Source organism: Malurus melanocephalus, unplaced genomic scaffold (assembly GCF_030028575.1).
Source record: "Malurus melanocephalus ecotype Western Australia unplaced genomic scaffold, MMel_1.1 scaffold_97, whole genome shotgun sequence".
Classification (NCBI taxonomy): Eukaryota; Metazoa; Chordata; class Aves; order Passeriformes; family Maluridae; genus Malurus; species Malurus melanocephalus.
Window position 1 is genome coordinate 148,964 of NW_026623329.1, and position 7,187 is coordinate 156,150.

The following is a 7,187-nucleotide window of genomic DNA, read 5'->3' on the forward strand; positions in this document are numbered from 1 at the left end:
AACTCCCCACCCTTWTCTCGTGCAGACCCCACCCCGGAGTGCCCCGGGACCCCCGGCCGTGCCCCCGCTCACCCCCGGTGCCCCCTCAGGCCCCGYCGGCCCCAGAGCGATCGCGGCAGCTCCGCCGAGCGCGGGGCATAAGCAGGGAGCGGGGGCAGGGCTTAAYCGCCAGACAGCCAATGGGAGAGCGGGACGGCGCTGATGGACAGCACTACTGCCCAATGGGAGTGAGGGGTTGGGAGGGGCGGTGGGGGGGAGGAGCGGAGGGGCCGTCGCCCGTGGCAACGGTGGGAATTAGAACGCGGGTGACGTCACGAGAGGGGCGTGGCTCTAAGCCCCGCCCACAAGCGCGGCTGTACCTGGGTGGCCCCGCCCCGCTCCACATCTGGGTGGGCTCCGATCCSCGTCCGCACACATCTGGATGGTCCCCGCTGAAATAAGGGGCACTTTCCCCATCCCGGCCACATCTGGATTACCTCCAACTCCAGCCAGGCGTCCACGCGCCCAATCCGGCCACATCTGGATGACCCTCACCTCCAAAGAGCTGCCGCCCCCACCATCCCGGCCACATCTGTATGACCCCCACCTCCAAAGAGGTGCCCCCCCCTCCATCCGAGCCACATCTGGATGACCCCCACCTCCAAAGAGGTGCCTCCCCCTCCATCCTGGCCACATCTGGATGACCCCACCTCCAAATAGGTGCCTCCCCCACCATCCCAGCTACATCTGGGCAAGTCCCCACTCCCTGTCTCACATCTGTGTGCTCATCCGTTCCCAACTCGGCCACATATGGGTGACACCACACCCAGCCATGAGCACCCTGCCCTCCCCTCAACCCAGCCACATCTGGGCCACTCAGTTTCTAACCAGGTGTCCTCTCTCTCCCCACTGGCCACATCTGGGTGGTCCCTCCCTCATTCTGCCCCTACAATCCCTGCACCATCATCCCCCCGGCTTCCCCCTCCTCAACATCTGGGCTGTTGTGCCCTTGCCCTGGATGCTGCTCCTGTACAAACTATAATTTGGTATCAAATACAATAAAAATAATGAAGATGTAGAATCAAATCCACTTTATTACTCTTTCCAGGCAAATCCTGCCCCRTTTTCCCACTCTGAGCCATTGTCACTGACCACAAAAAGGTCTCTGAGTCTTTACCTGGGCYATAATGAAGTTATTAAGCGATGGGACACAAGGAATATCAATGGGACACAKGGAATTCTGTGTGGATCCAGCTGTTTATTGAGTGGAAAATGTTAGCCCAGGACACATGAAATATTTTACAGGGTTATGTAGGATTTATAGAGTTATATATATATATAGGATTTATTTTATAATTGCATTTATCAAACCAGTTCCACCTTTCCCAGTTGTTTTTTCTCATCAGGGCTTTGAGGATTGTGTGATCCCAGGGAAGGACTTTCTCTGTCCCTCCTGGATTTCCCAATCCAAAAGGAACAGCTGGACCAGGAGGGTGGCATTACTGATAAATCTGGAATATTGTCACTGACACAAGTCCAACAGCTGCTGTGGTGTCCCCAAATAGTGCAGGGATCCCATTCTGGTCCAGTTTTCCCTAAGGATGAGCCAAACCCTCTTTTGCTCCATGTTTCCCAAGCAGAGCTCTGGATGGAGCCATCCCCTTCCTCCCATTACAAAGAGCATCTATGAAGGGAAAATCCATAAAAATGGACAAAACTCAGATTAATTTTCTAAGGGATTTAATCCAGGTTATGCTTGGAAGGGAATGATGAGCCAACAGGAGCTGCYCCAGAGTAGGACATATTTTTTCCAACTCACATCCCTGCAAACCCCATCTTTTCCCATCACAGACCCAAAAAACTTGGGAGAAACTTTCTCCAAGCTGAATAAATCTGAAAATGCGAAGAATTCAAACTTGAGCTGTTCTTGGAAGGAGGCGGCCAAGGGTGAACAAGCCCCGGCTTGAAGTTGTCCCTCCCTGGGGCTGGCTCCCATCCCTGGACAACTTCTACTCATCCAGCCAGAAAGGTGGCTTGGATGCATTTTTCCTGGGATGGCGCAATGGGGATCAAAGAGGTTTTCCCAGAGCCAGCCCTTCCTGCGGGGTTTCCGCTCCCGGCCGCGAACCGGGCGGGACCTTCCCAGGGGAATGCGGAGCCCCCACTATTTGTCCCTGTTTGGGATTCCACATGGAGCCGTGCCTTTTATTGACCCAAATCCCAGGGTTTTTTTGGAATTATGGAGTGGTTGGGGTTGGAATGGGCCTGAAAGATCATCCAGTCCAACAGGCAGGGAAAGCTTCCACAACACTAGGTTGATCCAAGGCTTTGGACACTTCCAGGAATGGGGCAGMCTCAACTTCTCTGGGGTTTTTATTCCAGGGCTTTACCACCTCACAGAGAGTAATTTCTTCCCAATATCCCATGTAACCCTGCCCTCTGGCAGTGGGAAGCCATTCCCCATATCCTGTCTCTCCATCCCTTATCCAAAATCCCTCTCCAGCTCTCCTGGAGCCTCTTCAGGCACCAGAATGAGCTCTGAGCTCTCCCTGGAGCTTTCTTTTCTCCCCCATCTTGGGAAAAGCTTTTTCCCATTGTCCTAATTCCCCCATCCCTTTCCCAGGTGCGCTCCTTACACCTGTTTTGGGATGGATGAGGACTTTGGGACCCTCAGCTGAGATGAGGTTCTTGATGACATCAGGGCCAAGTGGAAGCAATGAACTCATCCCATGAAAAGGGCTGGAGAGGAATTGGATGGGCTTTAGGATGAGGGTTATGGGCAGTAGGATCTGGTGGGATTTGGGCTTTGCTCCCAGGCTCAAAGGCTTCTCCATCTCCAACCATGGAGCTCTGATGGATAAGAGGCAGCTGAGCAAAAACAGATTTTGGGATTAATTTAATGATGTAATTGAAGAGGGAGCATCTCCCACTAAGTAAGTTTTTCCAAACTATTGTAAAATCCCTATTTTTGGCCCCATTCTCTGCCTCAGTGGTCCAGAGTATTTTCCCCTGCTGGATCTCCTTGCTGAGGGGTTGCTGGTTGAGGGACATTCCCAAACTTCAGCTTTTGGGCTAAAACTTCATTTCCCAGGGTGCAACTTGAGCTGGGAGCCTCCAATTGGGCTGAGGGAGACTTTAAAGAGGTTTCATGGAGAGAGGGGATTTCTTTTGGGGAAGCAGCTGGGTAAGGAGTGAGGTCTCCAGGCTGGCTGGGATTGAGGACGTTTTCCTGAGCTGACTGAGCTTGGCCCCAACTATAGCTCTAAGTGCTCCTGGAACAGCAAAACCTGGTAAAATGTGGAGGTTTTCCAAGTGTTTTCTACTCCTAGAAAAGTTTTCAGGATGTTTCATGCTGGTTTTCACTTCTCCCCTTCAGAAATCCCCATTCTTCCTAAATGTGGAGGATTTTCATGGATAGGGACCAGGAATATGATCTTTATTTCTTGTATCTTGTTGAGTTTCTTAGGAAAGCAGGGATTTGGGAGAGTCTGGCTGCTCCAGCCATGAGAACAGGAGAGGGAAGAGGTGGTGTTGGGGGGGGACTCCATATCCCAATTCACCCCATTTCTCTGTTGTGCTTAATTATTGCTAATTATGGCAGTGGAAGCTGTGAATTTCTGAACAATTTGGGGAAATTTTCTCTTCTTTCCTTTTATTTTCTTTTGTTTGACCAACTCCAACAGAGGTTTAGGGATAAAGCTCAAGGATTTTCCATGTTTTCCTCACCTCGGGTATTCTTTAAAGCTGAGCTGCGGAATCCGAACTTTAGGATTGGATGTTTGGGTTTCCTTGGAGAGCAGAATCAGGGTGGTACCAACTCTGTGTTGTTTCCATCTTGTTCCAGTGACCATTCTTGGGGACTCTGCTGTAACATTCCCAAAAAATTGTGGATGACGGAGCCATGGGGGTCCCAAAAGCCAGTGGGGTGAGGAAAAGCAGCAGGTGGGTACTGTGGGGTGTGGTAGGGGATTTGGGGAGGCTCCAGCTTTATCCCACAGGTTCTCCTGGTAATTTCATCCCTCAAGCAGAAAAATTCCTCCAAAATTCCCTTTGGGAGTCCATTTTTGGTGCTGCTGGGTCTAAGGATTAGGAGGTATGGTATCATGCCGTGGTTTTTCTCACAACCATGGGGTTGGTTTCAGTGGGATCAATTTTTCCTTGTCCCAGGAAGCGAAAGAACGAGTTGGAAAAGGGGCAGGATGAGCCAGAGGGGCTCCTGGTGAAGAAGAAAAAGAAGGAGGAGCTGGAATGCACAGTGAAGGTAAAAATAACCCCTCTGTGTATTGGGACTGTCCTGAAAATTTTGTTGGAATCAAACCCATGGCATGAAGTTCCTTTTCCCTTACCTTCCTCTATTCTGCTGCAAAGCCTTCCATAGTAAAACAGAAGAAGAAAAACCCACCAGAAGTCAAGGAAAAGCCATTGCAGGAGAACATCATCAGCAGGTAAATCCCTGGATTGGGGTGGAGAAGGGATCTGCAGGGCTGGGCTTTTCCATCTGGGTTTATCCCAGAATTGTGCATGGGAATGCCCGGTTCAACTCCATTTTCCTTGCGCTCCTTTGATTATAAAAGGATTTTTTAATAGGGAAAAATAAGGGCAGGTAATGATGGGAAAAGGGGGAATAGCTTTAAGCTGAAGGATGGAAGGTTTAGGGTATTGGATTTTGGGAAGGAATTCTTCCCTGGGAGGGTGGTGAGAACCTGGCACAGGTTTTCCAGAAAAATTCTGGCTGCCCCATCCCTGGAAGTGTTTAAGGCCAGGTTGAATGGACCTTGGAGAAAAACCTGGGGTAGTGGAAGGTGTCCCTGCTTATGGAAGCAGCTTGGAACACGATTCCTTCCAACCAAACTATTCTATGATCATAAAAAATGTGTGTGTCCTCTTTCTGGCCAAGAAGCTCCCTGAAGCAGGAGGCTGCAGATGGGAATGGCCTTGGCTCGAGCCTCTGGAACGGGATCCAAGCTGAGGAAGGAGCTGCATCTGGGTTGGTACGTGGTGCTCAGTGGGCTGAAGGATTTGGGAGCGTTCCTGTGGTTTGTCCCTGAGGGAACTGGGAGGGTAAGGTCCTGTGGTTTGGTGCAAGCCCCTAGAAGGAGTTTTTGAGCATCTGAAAKTAAATTAAGGGATAACTTTCCTGGTTTTGGTATTGAATCCATCACATTTTGGTGTTGGCCCAAACTGGCACCGATGGGGAGCATCAGGATAGAGGTGACTCTGTCCCTTCCTAAGGAGAAAGTTGGGATTGTCCTCATCCTGACAACATCCCTTCCTCGGGAATTCGGTCTGCACTGCTTTCCTTGCTCRTGCTCCATCCCTGGAAGTGTCCAAGGCTGGGTTGGATGAGGCTTGGAGCAACCTGGAATAGTGGAAGATATTCCCATGGCAGGGATGGAACGAGATGATCCATTCCAACACAAACTATTCCATGATCTTTGCCTGGTGCTGGAGAGTGCAAATCCCAGCGCATTCCCACTGTATTTTGTTTTTCCCACATTAACAATTTATCCTCTTGGTCTAAAAAGCCAGAGATGCTTTTCCTTTTTCCCCCTCTTTCCATTCCTCCGACAAACATGATCCCAAATATCTGCAAACTCTACAGGATGAATAAAATTCAAGGAGCAGCCTTGAAACCCCACAAGGCTGCCCGTGTTCCCAGTATTCCCAGTGCAACCATCAGGCATTTTCAGGCAGGACTGACTTTAGAAAGTCATTCTGTTTCTGAATTTCCCAACGTGATTTCTGAAGGATTGTGAATCCAAGAGCAGGCGTATTCCCAGGGAACGAAAGTTTATGTGGACRTAACTAACCTGTAATTAACTCAGGGTTCTTTTTTTCTTCCATTAATGAGTTTACCCAGCAGCTTTCAGGAAAACTCCCTGTGTGGTTTTGGCCTCTCTTAAAAGCCTTGGGAAGGCAAACTTCGGGAGGTCAGGTTTTAGAAGGAGAACCTCAGTGCTTGGCAAGCCCTGGATAAGGCTGGGATGGGTTTTGGGATGCCTTGTGTGGTCAGGAGCAGGTGATTCCAGCTTGGAAAATAAATATAAAAACAAGGGGATGGAATTTCTGACAGTCTCCAAGAGTCAGATTTTAGGGCTCTGTTTGTGTCACCTCTGACACAAAAAAACCATGTTTTTTTAGGTCCCATTCTCATTTTTCTTCTATTTTAATTTTTTTTCTCCTTTCCCCAGGGCTTCTCATGGCTTCCATAGGGCCCATTTTAGGGGTCTGTTTGTGTCCCCTGAGAAGTAATTTTCTTTTAGGTCCCATCCCAATTTTCCCTATATATATATATTTTTTTTTTCCTTTCTCCAGGGTTTTGGTACCTTCCAAGAGTCAGTTTTTAGGGCCCTGTTTGGGGCCCCTCTGAGCTCATTTTCTTTTAGGTCCTATCCCCGTTTTCCCATATTTTGATTATTTTTTTTCCTTTCTCCAGATTTTCTCATGGCCTCCATGGGTGTTAGGGCTTTGTTTGTGTCCTCTCTGAGCTCATTTTCTTTTAGGCCCTATTCCCATTTTCCGTATATTTGATTTTTTTTATTTTCTGGTGTCCTCCGTGGGTCACACTTTAGGGCTATGTCTGTGTCCACTTTGAGCTCATTTTCTTTTAGGTCCCTATTTTCCCTATATTTGGATTTTTTTTTTCCTTCTCCAGGACTTCTGGTGGCCTTCACAGGCCATATTTTAGGGCTCTTTTTTTGTCCTCGCTGAGCTTTCTTTTAGGTCCTATCCCCATTTTCCCTTTATTTTGAAGGTTTTTTTTTCCTCTTCTCCAGGATTTCTGGTGGCCTCCATGGGTCCCATTTTAGGGCTGTGTCTCATTTTCGTTTAGGTGTGCACTTTCCCTTTACTTTGATTTTTGAATTTATTTTCTCCAGGATTTCTGGTGTCTTCCAAGAGTCAGATTTTAGGGCTTTGTTTGTGGCTCTTCTGAGCTCATTTTCTTTTAGGTCCTCATTTTCCTGATTTTTTTTTTTTTTTTCCTTTACCAGGATTTTTGGTGGTTACAGTTTAGGGCTGTGTTTATGACCCCTCCGAGTTCCTTTTCTTTTAGCTCCTATCCCCAYTTTTCATATTTTTCCCTATTTTTCCTTTTCCTTGCTTTCTGCTCCCTCTCACTATATTTCCCACCCTGAAGCTTTTCCCCCCACCTCTTTCCCTCTTGCCATCTGCTGCAAGGGTGATTTCATCTTCCAAGCACCTGGAAT